Raw genomic sequence first — 22,617 nt, 5'->3', positions numbered from 1 at the left:
TTTTTTGGTGGCCATTGTAGAGTTTTTTTTTCATCCAGAGCGTGTAGGGAAAAAGCACATAGACTTTTCTGGCAAATCCTTTATCTCATTTTATTGCAGACATTGATGAAGTTATTTTGAATTCCTGGATGCCCCTTGTTTTGTGCTATTGGTTTATCTGCTCCCCTAACTGAGATTCTGGGGTCGGTGCACCTGGACCCCCTGATCTGCATGCTGAGTACTTTAGAGGTTGAGTCCTGTGCTCCTATTTGTTGTTTCATACCCTTTAAAATATTCCCATGCAAGAGGTATGTTTATGGAGATGTTCCCCTTTGTGCTCCATGGCCATTTCACTTCCATGATCTCTTCAAAATAGCCCTACTCACTACTTATGTTAAAGATCATAGCTTTCAATAGAGAGGTTCCCATTGCTTGCCCCATAAGCATCCATCTTGTTGATGCCCAGCAGTCTCTTGTCAAGACTAGAGTTTTGATAATCAGCTTATCTTCTTCTCACTTAAGATTTGTTGCCGTTTACTTTTAACCTTAGAATTGATCCTGTTGTATAGTAACAGAGATGATGGGCTTCTGTAAAATTAAACAATTTAAATGTATATCTACTCGGATTTAAACAAATGGAGAGTTTTTTCATTTTGAAAAATACATGTCTTCACAGCTCTGAATGTAATTAGTTTCTGGGTGGAAGAGTAGTTTAATGTCTTTATTAGTTTACAGTACTTAATAAGTAGGATGATGAATGGTCCTAAGCTAATCGATCAGTATGAAAAACAAGTAATTAAGAAACTATTACAAAATCTTACTGAAGAGTTAATACCACTGGGGAATTATTGGAATGACTACAGTAAATTATTCATTAATTTGCTTAGGAGACATGTCAAAGAACTCTGCCCATAAATAAAGAACATTTTGTCTGAAATAAATTAACCAATGATACTAGTATCTATAGTAATGCCAAAAATGTAGGCTCTATAATTCAATATACGTTCCTTTACAAAACAGACCTCATGCTGCTTCCTTTATTATCGATATTCCGAACAAAGATGTAGCATGCTTAATCTCTCCTTGGTCAATGATTTCATTATTTCTTAGGAAAAAAAAACAAACGAAAGATACCATGTTTCTGTTCTAGTCAAAGTAATGCAATTTCATGTCAGATAAATTCAGTTTTTATGAACAAAACTTGGGTTTATTAATATTAATAGGAATGCAGTTCCAAATGTGGAATAGTTCATAAAAAGTATCATAGCATGAAATATGTTAATGTGACATTTATGAGGGAAGAAGTAATGTACACTGTAGGACGTGGATTACTTGTTTGTAATTTATAACACTCAGAAGGTTTAAAACTGTTTAAAGGGTAAGAAATGATCAATCTTTTTACACTTTTGTGATTTCCACGCTCGTTTGATGCTGTGGAACTAATTATTGCTTTTTGTTGAGGAAATTGTCTACTTGGTGACATAGTACAGTTGTGCAAAATAGGCCAGGGATGTTTTTCCAAGCAGACAACTCAAAGGATTGCTGTAAGATTGCTTTGTGGCTGTAAAAAGATAGACAGAAGGAAGCTAGAAGGTTTTGTTTTGCATTATCAATCTAAAGTGTTGTTTGCACAATCAAAGTTGACAGCCGACGTATCTGTCTTTTACTATTATATTAAGGAACAATAATTGTATCGTAAGGCTTCTTATACATTGTTTTAGAAACACAGAGTTCTTGTTATGTTATAGAATATGTCCAATCAGACAACCCATTAAAGACAATCAGGTGGTGATGCTAACTGCTCCACAGAGCCTCAGCTATTTACTATAGGTATAGTTGTCCATCAGGCTTGCAGTTGTGCATAGAAATCAACAACATGCCTTGTAAAAACACAGTCAGTTGTGGCTTTTTATTAATTTTCCTGTAAGTTTTAGCATTTTTTGTAGGTCAAGGAGATCTTGACTAGTCTATTAAGAACATAGACATAATAAATAATGAAGTTATTGGTGGGCAATTCTTAGAATTTCCAAAAATAATTATTCCTTTCTGAAATCATAATACATGAATCATAAGTTTCAGCTAATAAAACACTTTCCTTTTATTTTGATAAACTGGACATTGATTTTCATTGACATAACAATAGGAGTTAATGGCTAACTGCATTGTTACTCATCTAGGGGTTCTATTCTAAGAAGATTAATTTTTGGTAATGTCAGTTAAGGACGTCTCTTCATTAAACAGGCCCTATGGACTCATGGTGATGCATCTGGCAAAAAAAGAAGTCAGCTCTCTATAAAAGAAATGTCTTGAAAATATATGTTGCTTTCGATATGAGCTTTTAATGGGCGGAAAGTATCTCAAGGTGAAAGGAGAAGTGAGAGTTTGCTTTAGCAAGTCGAGCCAACGAAATATCTGCAAACAAAAAATAAAAACAAGATTAGATCTCGGTTCCATTTGTTTTCTTAACAATTATTTAACACCAAGTGAGCTGCAACTTTACAGTGGGGAAGGGTTTACATCCATTTTGTCAAACCTTTTGACAGCTTGCTTGGCTACTGGGGCATGGGGAATTGTTGCCTTGTCTGTAATCTGCCAGTATGAGTCTCAGTCAGGCCAAGGATTTAATACATCCTAGCAGATAAGAAGCTCTGTATTTTTCTCTGACATAGGACAAAGGCATGTATCTACGCTGCACTATGTATTTTAAAGAAAAATAAACACAAGCAAGGCCATTTATACCAATTGCTGCATTTTATCATAGGTATGCCTTTTCATAACCAAAGTGTCAAAGGCAGCTGTTAATGCATTTATGGGAACTTTTTTTACAGAAAAATAGAAATAAAGATTATTTTAAGGTTTTAAGATTGAAGTTTAACTACATAATTATATAACATAATAATATAAGTTATGATATATGGAACTGCATCAGATCTGTAATTTTACAGTTGCAAGTGTACAGTCATAATATTTAATGAATTATGTATTAAACCCAATACCACTAATTAATTATAAGTAATAATGTTTCCCCACCTAACATAGTTGAGAGCAGCAGATTTGTTCCTTTTAAGGGCACATAATTCCTTGATGGATTTTAAATTGGCCATCCTATAATGAGGACAATATTGTTTCCTGTATTAAGGGTGTTCAAGGAAAGAGGCAAGACATAGAATTAAAATAATCTGGTACATAGAAATGGCTACTTTTTTTGTAACAATTAAGCAATAGAAGTGTTCTATGGCCAGTTTAATACATCAAATCCTCAAATGTAACATGTTACGTTTTGGGTAGCCGAGGATGAGCAGAGTATAACAGTGCTTTGTTAGCAGAGACTCATGCAGCCATTATACACCAGTAACTTTCACTTTTAAGCTGTCAGGAAGTATGCACAGTATAAGTCTGAGCACAGTGACATCTACAGGCCATTTGTATAAACACCACATTGTTTTCTTGTCTACTGCGTGGCAAATTTTTGGACATTTTGAAAGCGGTGAAACTCGGGACAGAACATGGTGAAAAAATTTGCTCATCACTAATGTCCATCAGTTTCTTTTCAAAGGGTTTATTTATCTTTAAAATAACATTTAGGGGGTTACTAGACCCCCTAAAGTAGAATCGTCCTAGATTTATTATACCCCCGAGGCTGCAAAAAGTCTGAATCCGAAAATACTCCATTTGTTGCAGTCCTGCAGAGGTCCTATTTGCAAATCTGAAAAATTCTGATTTTTCACGCCACAGTCTGAAAAAGTTGCGGTTTCCGTGTGACAATCCAGAAAAGTCGATTTTTTGTCGATACAATCAATACTACATACATACTAGTTATGACTGGTGGTCCACCATGCACATTACCAGAATGATATGATCTGTATGTGTAACTTTATGGGCAGCTTTACTGTGCACCTTCAACTAGTGTTTGAATTACCCTTACTTATACAGTACAATATACAAAATAAGTAAATGTTCTTCACAATCTACAAATTATATATATATATATATATATATATCTTCAAACACAGGTACCACTGTGAACTTTTCCTACATGTTACAAATATTTAAATGAATTCACAAAATGTTTGTGCTCTTAAACCTAAAATAGTCACTAACTAAAAAATGTACAGATATGTAAATTTGAATGCCAGCCTATTGCTGGGTTGTAGGATCTAACATCCACTGGCAAACACAGTGTTGCTTAATTTCATCTCCTATTTTAAACTTTCACTGCAACTCTCAGAATCCATTGGTTTTCTATTTGCTTAGCCCACTTCTCAGACTCTTAAAGGAGAACTAAACCCTAAAAATGAATATAACTACATTACACACATACAGATGCAGCCACTTTGGTTTGTCTGTTTGACACAGAATAACTAAACACAGATATCCCATTTATCTCATTTAACACAGAAAACTGTGACACAACATCCCATCTAATTAAAGCATTCACCATTGTGAACAATGGTGCTTTGGTATGCTAATGAAAAGGTTAAATGCATTAAATGAGTTAAGATAACTTTAGATAACACAGTTTCTTCAATTAACTCTGAGTCATGACGCATTTAACTCACAAATCCAAGTGGCTTCATCTGTATATACACACAAATGTACATTACATTTGACCAGAGCACCCACCTTTGACTACCATTGGAGTAAGAGTGTGTGGGTACTTTCAGAACTAAACATATATATAAAAACTTTCGAACGAGTATCCGCACTCCAAAGCCAATTTTAGTATATATATAGTATTTATCAAAATCCAAATTTCTCATAATTTAATTGGATCAGGGGAAAACTCAATTAAAATTGAACAAAAATCCAAATTGTGTGATTTATTTCAGATTCTTTTCCCAAATGGTACTATTTTTCCATGTTTTTTCACAAAATCTTCCAAATAGGATAGAGACCTCTCCCATACCACCTCAGCAGATCTGAGATGGAGGATTTTTTCCATACTTGGTGTATAATAAATCTCACAAAATTTGTTTTTTTCCCCACTAAAAAAATCAGATTTTATAGTTAATAGTATTATAGAATTTGTTTTTTTAATAAATTAACCCTTATGTATACTGTATATTTTGAGCCGATCCCTGAGCTCAGTAACTGACAGCAGCACAGAGCATATGCAGTGAATCAGCAGAAAAGATGAGGGGGAGCTACTGGGGCATCTTCAGGGGAACAGATCTCCCCTAAAGGGATGGGGTTGCCCAAGGCTGGTACAGAAGCCCAAAACATAAATTTACATCTTCTTTATTTAGGCTTTAGTTCTCCTTTAATGACCTTCTGACTATTCCCTATTTAATAAAGCAGCAGTTCTGTTGTGCCTTATGGCTGAGATTCTACCTAACATTTATAAGAGCATTCAAACCACAATAGTCACAGATTTCATCTTAGAAAAAAAAAAAAAAACTCTCTGTGCATCACCGTAGGATTTGGAGCCTGCTTCAGGTTTAATTAAGGTGAATGAGAGAAGAAAGTTTAGCAAAAGAAAGGATAAAACCTTCATGGTTTAAAACTGTCACTTTAGGAAAGCTTGGGATATTAAACAACAGAGCAGCAATTACAAATGAATAATAATTGAACAGAAAAATGGAAATTTGGCAATGACAGTATCCTTTTAACACGCTTCCAGTTTTTGTTGTATGTTCTTTTACACCAATGCAGTAATTATACTGGGGAGATCTATAATTAACAGCATTCCCCTGCAGTCACATATATAGGTCACCTCCTTCCTAACAACAGGGGGAAAAGTTTAGGTTTCAACATGTTTTTTTTTGTTGTTGCCAGATTGAAAGCACGTTTTTAGCCACAATGCAAGTCGATAGTTAAATGTAATTGGCATATTATGAAGCCTTAAGCACATTTCTGTGCCAACACGTTCTCTTTTACATAGAATTTGTGCAAAGTAGCAGTTACTGGCTGCCTAGAAGTGTTGATGTATCCCCTTCATGTGGTTTCAGCTGTGTTCAGAGGACAGAGATCCATTTGATTAGACTGTGCCAGACACCTTTGCTTTGAACATTGCAGTATGCTGTAATTCTGAGCCATTGTCTTCCTTCATCCCGTGCTGTATCCACATGACAGTTCTATTTCTAAGCCCCCATGTGGCCAGGGGTGTAGGGGGGCTTTTTTTTCCCTTCTATTTATAAGAGTGTAGAAGTTGTTTTGTATTGTTCTGTCATTGGATCTTACTTTGGCTTTTCGTCAACTTATTTTCATTAGCTTGTCATTTTGTACTCAGCTGGGAGGCTGTTTAAACTCCTTCACTGCTGGAGAGTATGCGGTTAGAATCTTCCCTGTCTGATAAAGGCAGTGATACAATGGCCCATAATCCGTCATTGCATGCTATATTTCCTTTACAGTCTGTGACTAATTGGGCAGATACATAGAGATACAAAATAAACAGCTCCTCTTAACAGGTAATTAATCAGGGCACTGTCTATACCATCTAGAATATGGTTTAAGCTTATCTGATCCGAAAAAAGGTTTGCTAGGCGCTGTTTCAGTACATAAGCTCTTTTCCTCTGCCTTTGAATTATTTCTTCAAAGTTTCCATAGCCACAATCGCTGCAGATTAATTGAATGTCAGAATTTGTTCTGTATTTAAAGGTATTATATTTTCTGAAAAGCAATACACGTCTCATTTGCAATTTGCAGTGTAGAGTGCAGCATGTCGTTTGTACTGTGCAATTTTGCTGGGATCTGATGTCCCTCTTGTTTCCATTGTGGAACATCAAGTTCCGGACTCTATCGCCATTATGGGGGGACTGGTCCCTGAGAACAGAGAGATAGACTGTGGTTATGGTGTCATTTCAACCTGTCTGAACTTATTATTGGAAGTTCAGAAAGTGTATCTTTGCTACATATAGTTAGGCCCATAAATCTTTGGACAGACACAACCTTTTTTCTAATTTTGGTTCTAATTCATGCAATCTTTTTGTTCAACCCACTGAATTAAAGCTGAAAGTCTGCAGTTCAACTGCATCAGAGTTGTTTCATTTAAAATTCATTGTGGTAATGTACAGAAACAGAACCAAAATTAGAAAAAAAGTTGTCTCTGTCCAAAGATTTATGGGCCTACCTGTAAGTCCAACTTCAAAAAGAGGGGTATATTTTCCATTTTAAGTTAAAAATCTTGCAGAAATATAAACAATGGTTTTAGATCTGAACCCCCATGATCTTAGTTCAGTGCTGCAAACTGCAGCCAGAACAACGGACAGAAAGCATGGATAAAACGTTGCTTTTAGAAAGTAAGAAGAATGTGACATGACCCGCCGCACACTCACTCTAACCTAACTACCCAATTAAATATGTAACATATGTTGAAATGGTACTGGCCACAACTTTGTTAAAAAAGGAAACAATACAAAGAATAAAATATCAATGCAAAATTGTATACATCAAATGAAATCAAATATTTGTGCAAAATGTATTTACCGGTAACATGCAGTAACATTGTTAGCACATAACACTAAATTTCAGCAGAACCCCTATGAATATCCTCTTCCATAACTTTATGCATTATCTAGCTGAAAATCTCGTAGCTCAGAAGATATGCTTACCATCTGCTAGCTAATTTCTACAGAGTGGCCACTTTATAAACTGGAGCCTGCCACTAAATAAATTTACCTGCAATCCATCCAAAACAATGGTCACCCACCTTGGGGGTTAAACCATCCCACCAAAACAACTCTGCTAAAAGATCAAATTCCTCCAGCAGACTGACAAAAGCCCGCCTTCAGCTGTGACAATTACCATCAAGGAAGCAGGGATTTGACTCCCCACTAGCAACTGGTGTACCCCAACACTCAAAGGCCTCATAAGTGAAAATTAACAAAACAATAATATAACAGCAAAAAACAACCCCCCCCCCAAACTAGGGAAGGCAGGTGGAAAACATTCCTAAACTTACTCCTAACCTTGTTCTAACATGGCAACCCACTCAACCTCCTGACTTTATCCCACACCAAATACATATAACACCAAATGGCTTTTATTTCAGCCAGCAGCAACAGGTACAAATAAAGGCAGTTTTATTTCCAAACAACCAAAAATAGCTTTTGGCAGCAGCATAAGTTCACTAATAACAAAAAGGCCGTACAATGACAGACCTTACAGGCAGTGACTGTGTGCACACAGGCATTTAGGATCCTTTGTGTCAAGATCCCAGACACTCTTTCCAAGTTTTTCCCAGCTACTTCTTTTGAGAAACTGACCAGCATGGGGTTTAAGGAGTGCTGATTAGCCACCTGAGGCTAATGAGACCCAGCTGGTCAGTCAGTAACACATCATTCTGCTACAGGCTCCTTGCTTGGGTCATGCCTCCCAGCTCAGGCTACAGCTACCGCTCTGATAACACCTAAATACATCACATGTTACATCGAGAGCAAATATCAAATTTTAACTATATTGCACTAAGAAGGATTTAGTAAGGTGTTACATATCAGTTGGGGCCATTAGACTACACAGACAGTCGTGAGCTGAAGAATAAATCTGGTAGTACTTCTTGGTAGTAAAAACTGTTAGTCTGTGACCCCTACAGGAAAAGCCCCCTACTAAAAATTTGTTTTATTAAACGTGGTTCCTGGGCAAAGACTTTTATTCTTGCAAGATGTCTGTGCTACTGCCTACAGATAAATAAGTTACATATTGGCCCCTTAACACCAGAAAAGAATGCCAACATTTTCTGAATATTATTATTCATTCCTACTAGTTACCTCAGTGTTTATAGAGCCCACCCGGAGAGAATAACATTTCTACTTAAAAATGACAGTTTTGCAATTTTGTGTTCTACTTCTGGCAAAAAGTGTTATTTTGAGATGCCCTTGATCACACTCTTGTGTAATAACCCAGTGAGCTGAATTTGACTTTTGTTTCACTGTCTAAGCCCAAGGAACAGATTTGAAAGGAGCTACATGTGTTACAGGACTTAACTGTCTGATGTGCTTCGGTTTACAGGTGTCAAGCCACACTTGATGTTGTTTGTACCAGAACTAGAGAAAAATAGATCACAATATAATACAGGAATTCTTGTTTTCAGTAACAGTCATCTAAGACATATATTCATTCCATTTGTTACTATTACTTTTGGTTTCTATTTATTTAAAGATTTAATTTGAAATTATATTGTCAAGGACAATGAATCTGAGAAATAACCTGGTATGTCTAGCAGACAGAATACAGAAAGGTTGGCGTTCTGTTGCTGTTTCCTTGTCAAACCCCCAATTTTTTGAGGTTTCCCTGTTCCAAATGTGGTATTAAAGGTGAAGGAAAGCTACCAAAGCAGATTATTGCCAATAGATTAGCCACAATAGTGCAAGCAATAATACTATATTTATTCTGCAGAATGCTTTACTGTACCTGAGTAAACAGCTCTAGAAGCTCTCTTTGTTTGTTTAGGATAACAACTGCCATATAAGCTCGGTGTGACATCACTTCCTGTCTGAGTCTCTCCATGCTCAATCGTAGCTCTGAGCTTAGATTACAGCAGGGAGGGGAGGGGAGGGGAGGGGAGGGGAGGGGAGGGGAGGGGAGGGGAGGGGGGGAGGGGAGGGGAAGAGGAGAGGGGGAGGGGAGGGGAAGAGGAGAGGGGAGGGAGGGGAGAGGGGAGGGGAAGAGGGGAGGGGAAGAGGGGAGGGGAGGGGAGGGGAGGGGAGGGGAAGAGGGGAGGGGAGGGGAAGAGGGGAGGGGAGGGGAAGAGGGGAGGGGAAGGGGGGAGGGGAAGGGGGGAGGGGAAGGGGGAGGGGAAGGGGGAGGGGGAGGGGGAGGGGAAGGGGAAGGGGGGAAGGGGGGAAGGGGGGGAAGGGGGGAGGGGGGGAAGGGGGGGAGGGGGGAGGGGAAGGGGGAGGGGGGGAGGGAGGAAGAAAAGGGAGGGTAGAGGGAGATAGAAGCAAAACGGAGTATACTCAAGCCCTAGCCCTGGAGGTTTAAGATGAAAACAGGAAGTCTGATACAGAAGCCCATGTGTACACAATAGAAGGAAGGAAAGGCTTTGTTTCTTTTGCCAGAGGACTCAGAGCTGCATTACTTTGAGGGTTAACTGGTGTATTTATATAGGCCTTTCTAGTAAAGCTTACTTCATTTTAGCCTTTCCTTCTCCTTTAATACAAATGGTTGCAATCTCTGCTGTAATCTACCACCTATATGTAAAGTACAGTTTCTTATATCTAAATTTTTTTGTCTCATGCACATGTATCCTTATTTTTTAACTCTCTTATTCTGCAAACTGTGATGTCAAAGGGTGGCAAGGAAAAGGTCTTTGAACCCTCACTGGTCAGTAGAGAGTGACACTATAATGAAACTGGGAAGTTCTGATTAGGTGAAACTGCAGGAAACTTCTGTATATCATTGTATGAAAGCCATGGTTTGGTTTCACCATGAAGAGGCCCTAAGTGGTTCCTGGTGTGCCATAGACATGACTGGTAAGGAGTCAGCTTTTTAGCCTTGTGTGCACCTCCCACTAGCAACAGTTTATGGAATGAAAAGGGCACTGCACCAGTGGAAGATGGGAAGAAGTGCTGAATTAATTTAGGATAATCAGTGGAAGAAGGTCTAAGAGCAGAACTTTTATGACTGGGGACATATGAACCAAAACCAACAGGTATAGACATCTAGCCAAAGACAGCTAGCTGTAAGGACAGGCAGAACATCTACATGGAATAGGCAAATGTCAGGTTCACCAAAAAAAGAAACAAGTAAAGAGGCACTTGAAGAAGTCCATGCAAACAAAGCCAAGGACCAGCAATCTTTCATAAGATAAAAGTCTCAGGGGGTTATGATATAAAAGGCACTGAGTTTGCCCAGTAGCAGTAACCCATGGTGAGCAATAAGATATTTGCTTTTTCTTACATTTCCCTCTTGTATAGACTTAGATTTATGGTGGTGTTAGTTTGATGTCACACATGTAAACCATGCTGTATTCATTATGTGGGCGTGACAATTTATCACATCAATTTGACTGCTCAGAGACTCATGTGTTTGACATTGCTTGTTGCATCAATTATCACGTCTGTGAGTACCACCACATTTGTGAGATACCAATGCTATTCATTTGTGTTGTTATTATTAACACAATGTTAACACAGTGTTATTATAAAGATGGGTATAGGAAGTAAGTAGAGTGAATAGAAGCTTCTAGTCATGCTGAAAATCACTAAAATTTGCATTTTTTTGTGGACCATTCACATGCAAAATAATATTTATTATAATGCATGTTTAATGTTTGCAAGAATAGCACAATTGTTAGCACTACAGACTAGCAGAGGTGGGAGTTCGTAGAAGCTGAGTAACATTTATAGTGTTTTTGACCATTTTCCTTGTGCATAGAAATGTTTTTATGTTGAAGTCTCTGCTGTGCATAGAAATGTCTGCTTACACAGGGGGTTCAAAGGTCAGTGCATAGAAAATATCATTGAATGTTTTCATTAAAATTGTTGTTGCTCAGGCAAAGACGGAGGTGAGCACACCAGAATCCCCACTTTTCTCTTTTCCTATGAAATATTTATAATGTCAAGCTAACCAGGAGCTACAACAGTTTCTGCAATACTCTGAATTGCATTATGACTGATTTATTTCAAATAGACTTTCCTAATAAGTTCTAATGGGATAATGTTTTATGCATTTCACTTTGATCAACAAGTTATGTCCAATTCTTGTGAAATTGCAATACAGTTTTTGAAAGATGATACATTATTTATAAAACTAACAGAGATCAAAAGCTTTTGTTTTATCCAGAACCTAAAAGGGCTCCAATCCTGTGCCAGATCTGTGAATAATCATCACTTCATAACTTCTTTCACAAGGGAAAAAAAGGCTGTATACATTTAAAGCATTGTTTCCAAATGGTGAATTGAAGTTCACTTAAATATTGCAAATATTTGAAATTGTTTTAGTATCTATTTAAAAGGTAAATAAAAAATTAAAAGGGATCTAAACCCAAAAAATAATGGTGTAAACTTGCAATTTACATACATTTTTTATTTGCATTTATTTTTGAGATCATTGACCCTCTCGTTAACTGACTATACAGGCAGCTCACAGTGAATTAGCACCTATAAACACATTAGGCAAGGCAAATGTTAGCTACAGGGCTACAAGTGCCCTATGCCTTGTTCTGGGGTAATTGTAACTTGACATATGATGCTAGTATAGATTAGTGCATATAGGCTATTTATATGCAATTTTAAATTGTACAATTATCTGATTATAAGAAAGCCCTATTTGCTCTGCTGTGTGTGATGTGTAATGCTTATTCTGCATCAAATCACTAACTGTGTTAGTTTGTACATGCCCATCATGCCTTCTCTTGGGAAATTAATAGTATGAACCAACGCTAAAAGGTTATTACATATTTGCTACACATTTTGCCTTCAATGTTTTTAATGTTAAAAGTCAGCAATTGTTGTCCCAACTTGCACCTTTAAACTTGATAATACATAGTTACATAGTTACATAGTAGTTACATAGTTAAATTGGGTTGAAAAAAGACAAAGTCCAACCCCTCCAAATGAAAACCCAGCATCCAATACAGTTAACACTGTAGAATACAAAGAAAAGAGTGCAAAGAAGAGATATCTCTGTATGATCCACGCTAAAAATATCCCACAACTATGTGTTATGGTTTGGTGACATTGTGATGGGCAAAGTTTTTCGCCATGTTTCGCCGCGACCAATGGGAGAAAAAAGTTTTGCACATCAAAAAAAAAAAGTGCCGTTTGTCAAAAAAAAATTGTCACCCTTAGACTTTAATGCATTTCTCCGAATTTGCACCTGCGGCAAATTTTCGGCAAATCCACCCATCCCTTTATACTTCCAGCCCAGACAGATATCAGAAAGGCAGGGAGGCAGTGATACATAATATATATGCAGGACACATGTCAATAAATTGTTTAGGACTGATATGGTAGCAGTGCAGCCCTGCAGAAAACAACTTGTAATATTGTTGTGTGATGGCCATGATAATCCTTTAGGGCATTGAAAGGTTTACAAGGCATGATGCTTATAAACAAGTTTAGGTACATAGAGAATGTGTTTTACTTTCCCCTTGAAGTCTCCTTTAGTAGGAAGCAGACTTGGATATCTCAGAGGTATCATGGCTTGTGCATCCCTAAGCCCCTTATAATCCAGCAGACCTTGGTGTGAGACTAAGGCTGTCAAATGCCGGAAATGGCTTATCAACATGTATGGGTCTTTTTAACATCAATAAAACATGAATGTTTCTTTTTTTGGATACAATATTTCTTCTTGGATTTCCAAGCTGTGTCTTTTTATACAGTATGCATCAATTAAATTACAGAGCATGTATTCATTGTGCATACTGGAGCTTGGCTGAATATTGGTCTTGATTACAGGTTAAGAACCCTATTATTATTTTTTTATTTCATTAAAAGATTCAACCTGAAGAGAAGATTAGGAGAGGGGTTTAACAAATTGCAAAACCTGTACTAGCTAGAATGTGCCAAATTCATTCATGATATTCAGAACTCATAGCCCATTCCAGAGTTTCATGCCTCTGGTTTGCTAGATATTTTCACATGAAAACAATTCTTGGGTAGAGATAGAATAAAAAAGAAAAAGAAAGACAATCGCCACAACAATAACATTAGGAGAAAGGAACATGCCCTGACAGAGCCAAATAGTTCATGTTAATATACTATAGACCAGTGCTGTCCCAGTTGTGTGCCCCCCCCACATGACTGTTGGGTTATCCACAACCTTTCCATCTACTCTTTCCCTTCAGCTGCACTACCCTGAGCCCTGCCCATCACACCATCCCTCAACTCCTCTCTTTTCTCTACTCTCCTGCATTAAACTTTATGATTAAGTTGTGATTTATTTTACTGAAAAAAAAAAAAAATACTTATGAGATTGGAGCTTTCTCTCTGTTATGTGAGAAGCTACATTTAAGTCCTTTAGATGGCTCTACATCTAGAAAAGATCATACGTTATGTGAGGCCATCAGTCTCCCTTTTGGAACAAATGTAGTGCAGTCCAGGCCTTAATTCACACTTCATTTAGAAGGTCATATGCCCACTTCTACCATGCAATGTGCCTCTCTTTATATCACAACCTACAATGAGCTCCAAAGATCTGGCCAATGAAAAGCTAACCTAATTATGTGGCTCACCTTGGCACCTGTTCTTTTCTTAAATCAGCCAAAAAGGAAGTGGCCCATTTATCTTCCCCTTATTTAGCCTAGATAGGGAAATCCCCTTCCCTTCTGAATGACAGAGGAAACCTTATATAGAACCTTGTCAATGGGATTCCCCACCATCTAGTGAGTGAAAGTAATACTAATAACTAGCATAAAGTACTATATTATCCCCCATATACATTTTATCTGCTTATAAAATAAGATTAATTTGCATAAGACGGATTCATTTTGTGACACATATATATTTGTTTTAAGGACTTAATTTACTCATGCGTTATATTTGGTTATTTCATATGTAAACAGGATCTACTTCACATAACATATTTAAAGACAAGGAAACGAATGGTTAATCTACCGCAGTGAGAACTTTTTTCCATCATTTCTACTTATTTTTTATAGTTCATCAAGTAAATGGGGAGAGTAAAATCATTAGTTTTTTCTGTAATTTAGAACCATCAAGGTTAAAAAAGGGTATGCTGGTCATTAGGGCTGAAATGACTCCATGTATGGAGAGAGAACGGAAAGGTTCATCAATAATCACTTCCCTTTCTAATGGCTCTAATATTGCTCATCCGACAATGGAGTAATGAAGCACTCTTCTGCTGGCTGTTAGGAAGCAGCTTGGTTACAAGACAGAGTTGTCTGTTAAATAAATGTGTAGTGCCGATCTCTCTGCAGAGTGAATGCCTTCCACATTATTCTCTATTACAAAGCACATTTCAGCAGCTGATGCACAGTAAAGGTTCTAATGTATAGAACTTTAATTTCTGTATTATGTAATGATGACTAGGAATTTAAGAACACAAACTCTTGTGTTACTGTATACATGCATGTGAGAAACATTTGCAAAAATCTAAAAGTACTTTTATTGATACATCTGATGATTGTAACAATGGGCAAATTTGCCTCAGTAACCTATATCAACAAATTTAGAGATTTACCTAAAAGTAAATCTAAAAGTACTTTTATTGATACATCTGATGATTGTAACAATGGGCAAATTTGCCTCAGTAACCTACAGTATATCAACAAATTTAGAGATTTACCTTTTTTTATGTTATTCTATCTCAAATAGAGAGATCAAAGTATGGTCCTGAATGGTTTCTATAGACCACTACACCAAGGGGGTTATTTATTAAAGTCTGCAACCCAAAAACTCGAAAAATGCGAGTTTAACTATACAATCTGAATTTTTAGTGAAAAAAAAACCTTGACATTTTTGAGATTTATTATACCCTGAGGATGGAAAAAGTCTCTATTATATTTGGAAGTTTCTGTGTTCTGCACTGGAATTTGCCTGAAAATCCGATTATTTCAGGCAAAAATCTGAAAAATTCTGACTTTTCAGGGAAAAAGTCAGAAAAAATTGACTCGGGGGGAAAAAATGTACAATTCGTATCTTTGCCCAATGTTATTGTGTTTTTACCTGATCTGATTAAATCATGCTTTTTTAATAATAAATAAGGTCAATACGTGGATTCTAGTTTGGTCAGACTTTTTTAATTGAAATTCTCAGAAAAATTCAGATTTTGATAAATAAGGCCCCCAATATCTTTTAGGTAACAAAATATATGAATTCAATATGAATATCGTGCCTATATTTTTTATAAACTTCTTTATTAACAATATTGGGGAAAAGAACTGGAATTTAGGGAGTGAATGGGGGAGATATAAACCTATGAAGATTGTATGATTGCAGAAAAGTGCAGAAATCAATAGCAGCCACAGATTAACAACGGCATCTGCCATCAGCCTCTTTCAATGATTTTTGAAAATCAGATGGAAGAACTCTTTTTTTTTTTTGAGGAGGAATAGGTATCCATTAATAAAACTGTAGCGCAGTTGATCTTTCTTAGGCAAAAACGTAGCCTTCAGAGTGCAATGGATACATTGGCCCAAAAAGGGCTTAGATATTCCTCAGTGATAGCACCTAATCAGAATGAATTTGATCCACTCATGACAGTAAAACTAACAATGTATGATTGGTTGATGTATGTACTGTACTGTAAGGAAAGCATGAACTTCTGTTAGCAAAAGAGCCCTAGTGACTTAAATACTGCATCCTTGAATGAAAGGATGTCATTGAGCTGTGAGTATTAGGCAAAAGCAGCTATTGCACATACCAGGGACTCCTAATCTATAAAATCCTTTGCTTAGTCCTAAAGTTATGATGCACTGACAGAATATGAATATAAGGGTTTTATTTTTTTTGCATTTTATAGTATCTTCTAGTATAACTTTTTCTGCTCTGGTGGCTCTTTGCAGAAACTTTGCTGACCTTTCCCAGATAATAATGGATATTATTTTGCTACAATCATTAAACTTCTATAAATAATAAGGAAACCTGCACTATCCTGTATTTAATTTGTAATATCTTATTCCGGCATAACCTCATTTTTCACAATTACAGTTCAGCAACATAAAACATTTATTCCTGCGCATGAATCCAAATTGTTTTTCTCATTTGGCTGATTCATTTATCCCTTTTAAAAAATTAATACTACGTTACCATAATGATCCAATAGTTTGTTCACTTATTACCCTTTCATCAACCGGTTGTTTTGTTACTGTGTTGTCAAGTAATACCATTTTCCCTGCCTTTTAATTAATCATACGTGCAGCCCATAAACATCAAAAGCCTACATTTTAGATCTGATGCAAAAGATGCGTATTCCTTTGCCAAATGGGTGCGTGCCTGTCATCTCATTATTTGCATAAAAAATTATAATATTTCACTTCTGAGGCTTTCAACAATGTTATTGAAAATTTGACACAAACAGCAGTTTCAAAGTTGAATGTCTAGGTTTGAACATAAAAATCGCTTTAAACTGAAACCTAGTGCATCTGGCTCTCGCTTATGTAACAGTTTCTCAAGGTGTCTAGCAGGGAGCTTTAAAGGAAAACAAAAGTTGAAAAGTGCTTTGCTCCTATGTGGAAAGGGATTCTGCTGGATTCATTAATATTTATTTGCAAATGTTTACTTATTTGTTAAATGTAAGATATGCACTGTACAATATATATATTATATATATAGCCTTTGATCATGTAAGAGGTACTGTTTTATTATGAAAAATGGCACAATAGTATTTTGGAGCTTTATGGATAATGCATTTTCAGATACTAGTTCCCCATACCTTTGTGTATATAGATATACATTATATAAATATATACAGTGCGTTTTCTATACTATTTTAGAAAAAGTATGCCTTTTGACTAAGTAACATAAGGTTTGCAACATATACATGGTTTTAATGGATTGTTACAAACCTTTTTCTCTTCTGTTTTAACACCAAATGTATGGACATATAACGACATAAAAGAAGACAAAAGGAACAAAAATGGGAACATAAAAATCTAAACTAAAAAGAGTTAATCATCGTAATTGCCAGTAGACAATTCAATAAAAAAAAATTTTTGCAGACAAAGAATTATACATAAAAAAACACATGGAGGAGGCACTGTTTCAGTTTGTACAATTTTTTCCTTTTTTATAAAGCAAAGGTTGCATTATTTGATGCTAGCTGGCTGCATCCAACTGTTTTCAGGAAGGATAAAGATACACATGATTTTCTTTGCTCGGTTTTCGTCTGACCACTGACCTTTACCCCCTACTGCTAAAAAGGGTCTGAACAGCACAGATAAGATTGCCTATCTTAAGACATTTGCACAAAATGTGCTCAAAAGGAAGTCAGTGGTGTAAAACTGTACCATGAAGTTTTAACAACGACTCTAAAAACCATGACAGACTTAAATATATATTGGAAGAAGGAAAAACTCCAATCAAAATATTTTCTTTCCTAATTCCTTATAGTTATGTTTATTGCTTTGTTTCTTACTTCTGATTTATTGAAGACATAGACCACTCACATTTAACCCATAGTTTTTCATAGCACTTCCTCTGGGGCGGTCGCTTGTTAGGTGCCCCAAAACACTCCATTGCTTATTTTTAGACCATAAACTGCTTACAAGTTCCAGTGCTAGCTATTTAAGGTGATTGCCTTTTAGCGCTATGGCATAGGAGGGCATATTGGGAGTTATTATGTGCACCAAAACAAGTGGTAGGTTAGCTCTTGTAATCTGCTTCATAGGCAATATGTCTAATATCAGGCATATATAAAATGTTCCAATTACCTAATGGAGCCTATAGAAGGGCGGTGTACAATTGCCCCATTCCTGCAATCCAAAATAACAAAATCCTCTACCCATATGCATTCAAATATTCCTCAGAAATACATTTAGCAGTGAAAAATAACCAAATATATACTGAAAGATCCCACTTGTTTTCCAATGTCCTCTGCAGTCACTTGGATAAGTACCACATAAAAGGTAACTATCATTCAGAATGTACAGTTTATGGATTTGGTAAAGGACAGGGTGTAAGTAGTGCAACAAAGAGCAAGGCATTTAGGGGCTATTTATCAAAGGTATAAATGTGTTTTCCAGAAAAAATAGTTTTTTGGCAAATAATCAAATTTTCTGGTTAAAAAGAAACCCAAGTTTTTCAAGATGTTTTATACCCTGACACTGGAAATAGCTTGAATATGAAATACACCATATAAAACCTGTTGAGGTCATATAGAAGTCAATGGCAGAGCTCCCTTGAACTATTTGAAGATGTTAATAGCCTTTGTGATGTTTCAAGTTTTTTTGGTGGGTTTAAATTTGAGTGATTTGAGGGGTTTTTTTTCTGCTAAAAACTAGATCAATTTGAGTATTCATATTTTTCAACATGATTATATTGATTCGTTTGAAGGTGTCTGCACACATCTTAATATTGGCCAGAGGACTTGTCAACTCTTAATTCAGCAGTCCATGATTGGTTTAGATACTGATGAAACAGGATAGTAAATCCCATTCATTAAGCGGCGGGGGGCTTGCTTTAAAATGTAAATAGGCCGATCACCTAAAAATGCAAATGAGCTCCGTCCTTAATATGTAAATGAGGAGCTGGCTTTAGAAATATAAATGAGTTGTTCATAACAGACACCCACAGCTAAGCCAATGCCTGTATTTGTTAGTGCACATGCAAGTGCTATGGGGTGGAACCAGGAACTCTGCCATCTACCCAATTTCCATACAGTAGGGCGAATTCCACCCCTTGCCTATCTAAGATCCAACAAGCAGTGCAGCTTTTCATGCCCCTTAGCCTTTGTACCCAATTGGAAAAGAGCAGACTGTATACATTATTTTTGGGGTCCATGCTGTATGGGGTGAGCTCCTGCTAAGTGCTGGGTTGATGCAGTTGTATTTTGCTGATCTGGCTTCGCAATCACACAGGCATGGAGACAGGCTAGTTTAATGTGGCTGAAAAAAATGCTGCTTTTTATAAGATTGAATCAGGGAATATACTGTATGTATAGGACCACTATACTTTTTGTCTGTTGTCCGGTATATCTATGTTGTGTGTAGCAGCATGGTCCTAGAGGAACTTTGTTTTGTTTCACTGTGTACTGTACAAACGTATATGGAGGAAATGACAATAAACTCACTCTTGACTTGACTAATCCAATGAAAAGAATATCCATGATAGAAACTGGGGTGAGATACTTGTTGAAAGGGCCAGTTTCAGTATTTAGGGTGTATAATAATGCTGGCGATTGTATGCTTATTGACCCCCACTTGGTCCAGGAAATAGAGCTCTATTTATTTACTGTATAAACAGTAGTTCTAGTTAACCTTGGGGTTCAAAATATTTATAATGTGCGTGAATACATGGGCTGCTTTGATACTTTTACCAGGGCTGCTTTTTCCTGCCAGTCTGGCACTGATGCGCATGCTGGCCAGTTGCCTGTACAATTGGTTCTGTGTTGAGCAAGTTGTTACTTGCAAAACTTCCTTGTGTTACTAGTTAACTGTGTATGAATTCATGTTTGACATCGCTATTGTAATTTCCCTTGGTTGATGCTTAGCATAGACTCGTGTGTTTTACTTTGGCCAGGACCCGACCTTGTTCTCAGCCAGCTCCCTTATCGACTTATCAACTCGCGACTCCGCTACAGTTAGCAGCTGCCTCCGGTATCATTCCCTGCCTGTGCTCCGTTCTGCCACCTCGCCCTCCTATAACAGTTCCATCAGGCCACAGCAACTGGGTCGTACTCAAAGAATAGAATACTAACACTAAGCAAAAAAATTCAAAATATAAAAAAAAAGAATATTTCCTCAGTGCTGCACAATACTCAGTTAATATAATAAGTAATAACAGATAAAACATATATTAAATATACACATTAGAAGTAATAACCAGGAACTATAAAGCATTAATAATAATGTTTCTAAGACAATAAGAAAGATCTAAGGTTATAATGAAAGACCTGAAATGCTGTAGTTGGTGCCAGATTAACTGTTGTGTCTGTCAAAAAAACAAACAAAAAATACTAATTGTGTCAAGAGAAACTGTAAGAAAAATCTGATGTATTTTTGTTTGTTTATTTCAGTCAAGTAACTTGTTAAAAATGTTACTGAATCAGTTTCTGATGCTCCAAAATTATTTCAGCTGATTTTTAAACACTGAACAACAGTTAGTCAGCCAACTGGCTCATGTCTTCTTGGCATGTCACCTAGTGAGTTTTTAATGCCCTTAAACTTCGGCTGTACAATTCCAATTTCTTTTTTTCAATAAGATATAAGATAATGGTTCGACATGCCATTCAAAAGCCTAATGCAGGCATTTTGTCTGTCCCTGAATTAGTGCAGTAGACCATTGTTGAAATAAACTCACTGTTTTTTGTCTTATTGACTTTATACTAAAGAGGACAAAAGTAGAATTATATTTACAGTCCACTATGCTGAATATTTCTGCAGTTTAATGAAATATGAGAAGTGAAAATTGAGGCTGTTAGACAGGTATGAATATCTGGCAGAGGTGCTGACACTCTCTTGCTATGCTTTGATTTGATAGCGTTAAGGAAGTGAGAACAATCCTGATGATAAATTGATGGCAAAGACATGCTGTTGGCTCCAATATTTTATAAAACAGCATTGCTTCTTTCTAAGGAGAAATTTGGAATATTCAAGTAGTTGTGCTTTTTGCCATGGGAATGAATCTGCCAGTAAAGCAATTAACATTTGCATTATGGATCACAACTTTTCTAGAACAACAGCTTTAGTGGATTGAAGTGCAGAGCTGTTACCTTTATACATCACAGATATAAGGGATTTGTTGTCACGTGGGTATGCTGATTTACAAAGATAATCCGAGCTGTGAATTTACAGACAAAACAACAACAGCTCTCTCTTGGCATAATGATAATGGATGCGTATCTCATCATTCATAAGTAAGTGACCTTACAGGCTGGTTTTAAAGATGGCTGAGAGGTCAAAATAAAAGCATGCTTAAATATAGCTAGAATGAAGATTTACAGAGTCCAGTGGGGTCCGTTTATAATTTGTATTCACGTTCCCTGTTAATGCAAAAGTACCAAGGAACAGGTGCTTCCCAAAATAGACCATTTACTGTCCATTGTGACACTCTTCGAAACCCCTGCCATTTACTTTTCTTCAGCACTAGGGAACGCACGCCTAATTAACAGCATATTTAGATCATTGTGTTAACAATTTGCTTAATGAAGCACAAAAATTAAAAAAAAAATGGTCATAAAAAGAAATTTGCTTTGAAAAGCAGCTCTTGACTTTGGGGACAGTTAAATGTTTGCAATTATCCTGATGAGATATAAAAGAGGGTCAATTTTCTGTTCTATATTTTTATTCAAGAAGTAAAATACTGTAAACATCATGCAAAGCTGAAATAATTCTATCAATCACTACAATTATTCTATTCTCATTGGTATTTGTATTATTTTTACTATCCACGTAATTCTTGCCTGCAAAAATAGGCTTAATTTAAATTTACTGCACCCTAACCCAATCTTTTTCTAAGCACAATTCTTTGTGAAGCTGCACAGATTAGGGTTAAACTGAATCCATCACAGTCTCTAGTAATATACTTCCAAGACTGGATACATCAAACTCTGACTGTAGCTGGCTAAAGTTGTGATGAATTCCAAAATGCAAGCTTAGAATAAAATGATGACTTGTCACTTTTAAAATTTGAATATATATAAATAATTAAAAAAAATATTTATAAATGTACACAAGCATTGTTCCTACTTCCAGTTTTGAAGCAAACATCTGTTCAATGAACTTCTACATTCATCATGTATGACAAAATGTCATAGGAGGGTTACTATCTCTGTTGTGGAAAGTGGGAGAGCAGAAATTGCACATTGGATATTATGGTTCCACCAGTGTCAGTCCCATAGGGATTGCATGATATGTACCGGGTGTTCAACTTGAACATGACATCTTTTGTTTCATGGATTTATCTGACGGGGAATTTAAACTCTCAAGACACAAAACTGTTTCATGGCAAAGCAGAGCCACATTTCAAAGCTTTTGTTTTTCATTATCCTATAGAAACCCCCAATTGATGATATTTTTCCTTTTCATATTTGCAAAACTATTCTTGAATAACCATCAATCATAATAAATACATCTAATAA

The 22,617-nt window shown here is 36.4% G+C and overlaps 1 protein-coding gene and 1 long non-coding RNA gene across 4 annotated transcripts in view; one reads left to right on the top strand and one right to left on the bottom strand.

Moving 5' to 3' along the window:
- Window positions 1-22,617, top strand: part of diaph2.L (diaphanous related formin 2 L homeolog) — a 774,648-nt gene that overhangs the window by 501,498 nt on the left and 250,533 nt on the right. The gene's annotated exons all lie outside the window — the stretch shown is intronic.
- LOC108698414 lies at window positions 5,396-8,265 on the bottom strand. The gene is made up of 2 exons (XR_001932641.2): window positions 8,079-8,265; window positions 5,396-6,741 (listed from the first exon to the last, which is right to left on the bottom strand). It is a non-coding gene; the product is annotated as an uncharacterized LOC108698414 (long non-coding RNA).

This window comes from Xenopus laevis, chromosome 8L (assembly GCF_017654675.1).
Source record: "Xenopus laevis strain J_2021 chromosome 8L, Xenopus_laevis_v10.1, whole genome shotgun sequence".
Lineage (NCBI taxonomy): Eukaryota > Metazoa > Chordata > Amphibia > Anura > Pipidae > Xenopus > Xenopus laevis.
This window is presented reverse-complemented; position numbering and strand designations above follow the sequence as displayed.